The sequence below is a fragment of the Coturnix japonica genome, chromosome 28 (genome assembly GCF_054131305.1).
Source record: "Coturnix japonica strain WE chromosome 28, WE-NBRP24, whole genome shotgun sequence".
NCBI classification, from domain to species: domain Eukaryota; kingdom Metazoa; phylum Chordata; class Aves; order Galliformes; family Phasianidae; genus Coturnix; species Coturnix japonica.
The window spans coordinates 2,156,548-2,158,861 of record NC_140690.1 but is presented as its reverse complement, the minus strand read 5'-3'; the positions used below and the strand labels follow the sequence as shown (position 1 = coordinate 2,158,861).

Below are 2,314 nucleotides of genomic sequence, written 5' to 3'. Positions count from 1 at the left end.
AGGAAGTCTTTGTGTGGAAAGTATTGATAGAAGCATTGAATAATATGAATATTACAAGGAGTTCTTCCCTTTATTCCTCTTTTGGTTCCTTTAATACTTTTCAAGTAAGGGAATCTTTACACTTTGAGGATTGTTTGCTGGTTGACCATTCTTCGCTGGTTGATGGTATTTCACAGTTTAGTCTTCTCATGATTTACTTTCATGTGAGAGGAGAATAAAGTTTATGCATTTGCCAAAGAGATGAGTATGTGATGTCATTAGTGTTAAACTTGTAATTTCCTGTCCTCTGAATTTTCCAGCCATACATACAGCTGCTATGGATATGCTGGGAGGATCCGGAATAGAGAAGCAGTGCAGAAAAACTGACATAATTGCAGATGCTGCATATTGCATTTTAACAAAGCCGAAAACTTTCACTGGAAACTTCATTATTGATGAAGTTCTACTGAGAGAAGAAGGCGTTAAGGATTTTGATGTCTATGCAATTGCACCAGGTAAAAGAGATCTTTAAAATGAGAAGTTTGCGAAGGAAGGAAGGCCATATGGGGAATATGGATATATTCCTTTGACTCAGTCAAAAGATGCTTTGCCTCACGTTTGAGAATGTGGATTCTGGGAAAGCACATAATAGTCCACTGAGGCTCTAATAATCAATGCCTATATAAATATATATATATATATATATATATATATATATTTTAAACCCATTAGCAAAAAGAAAATAGACCTGCACCACAAGTGCATGTATTACTATTTACCAAATAGTGAGATAGTGTTTCTTCATCTTCAGATGTTTCTGACTGAATTTGTAAGAGGCTTCTGGGTCTGATTTTAAATGTACCAGAACCTAAACATGTCACCTCGTCTTCTTTCAACCTGTAGTTCATTTACTGGTAAATTGAGGTGCTGTTGCCTTCAGAATGGATTCCTGTTTGTGCTGTTCACCCTTACTTGGGCTTACTGTTATTGTTCAACTCCCCTTTAGGTCACCCCCTGATGCCTGACTTCTTCTTGGATGCTGAAACTGACATGACAGCCACATAATCAGAAGGCCGTGGAAGGGCAACCTCTGCATGTACATGTCGATTATTTGTGATGATAATGAATGCCTCCTCTATTTCAAGTTACTTTTGGACTACATTCAAGCTATGTGGCAAAATCTCTTGTATTTGGGCTGTTTGGTTTATGGAAGTGACTTTAGTGTCTGCAACTTTCACAGTTCATAATCAGCACCTTGTTTTGAACAACCTTTTTGCTTTTTACCACCAGAGTTAAGTGGTATGAAGATTATGAGTAAATATTGCTGTAAAAAAATCACAAGCAATCAGCATATTTTGCAGGAGTGTTACATCTTTCTTGCAGTGTGAGAACTTGAGAAGCTTCTATTCCTACATGAAGTTCTCACAGTCGTACATGATGTGAATGTCTACAAGATGAAATAGAGAAGTTGTTTTTTTACAAAAGCATCAGGTTCACTTTTTCAGAATAGTGATGTTTCTATTGGAGGGCAAATAGGAATACTGGATATGTTTTATAGGAGTGCCAAAACAAATATAGGAAAGAAAGAGGCTAAGTTTGAAAAGAGCCCAGTTCCCTTGAAAATACTATTTGTGAGTGCGCACTTAGACTTTTCTGCCAGGAACTGATACTGCCAACTGCCCAGATCTCCAACACAGTAGCAATTCACTGAGTAGAATAATTATTTCCTGATACACTGACCTTCTGCATGGCTTTTAGGGGCTGCTAAGCATTACATGCCTTATAAATTGCAAATGCTCTTTCTTAATGTTAAATGAGCACATTCACTGCAGTGTAGAAAGTTGCTGATTAAAGTAGTGAATTGATTCACACCTTAGAAGCTTTTGCAGAAGAACTGCTGAAAACATATATATTCTTAGAAAGATAAGTGAGATAGAGCATTCCAGCATTTTACAGAGAATCCATCTGTTTCTTTTAGGTGCTTCACAGGCATCAGGTGGAGCCAAGCTTAATAAAGAATCAGCTTCAGCGGGGCCTGTTGCAGAAACATTCAGAGTTATTCAGGGAGAACTCAATAAAGAAATAGTGAAATCCACGCAGGGCGTCTTTCAGTTTGAATTGTCAGGTAAGACCATCACTTGTAAAATTCTCAAATGCTCACTTTTCTAGCAAGAGTCAGTCTGTATTTTCACATGTAAATACTTGTCTTTTATAACTGGCCTAGGAACAGGGACATCTTTGGGTGTGCTCTATAAGATGCTGCCTTTCAGAGCCAACTTCAGCACACGTGGGATTTACCCTGCTGCTGTTGTCACAGGGAGATGCTTTCTGCATC

At 37.9% G+C, this 2,314-nt stretch overlaps 1 long non-coding RNA gene across 1 annotated transcript; it reads left to right on the top strand.

Annotated features, from left to right (window-relative positions):
- The first annotated feature begins 299 nt into the window (after positions 1-299).
- Positions 300-2,074, top strand: LOC146756038 (uncharacterized). Its single transcript, XR_014937685.1, has 2 exons — positions 300-494; positions 986-2,074. It is a non-coding gene; the product is annotated as an uncharacterized LOC146756038 (long non-coding RNA).
- The last annotated feature ends 240 nt before the right edge of the window (positions 2,075-2,314 follow it).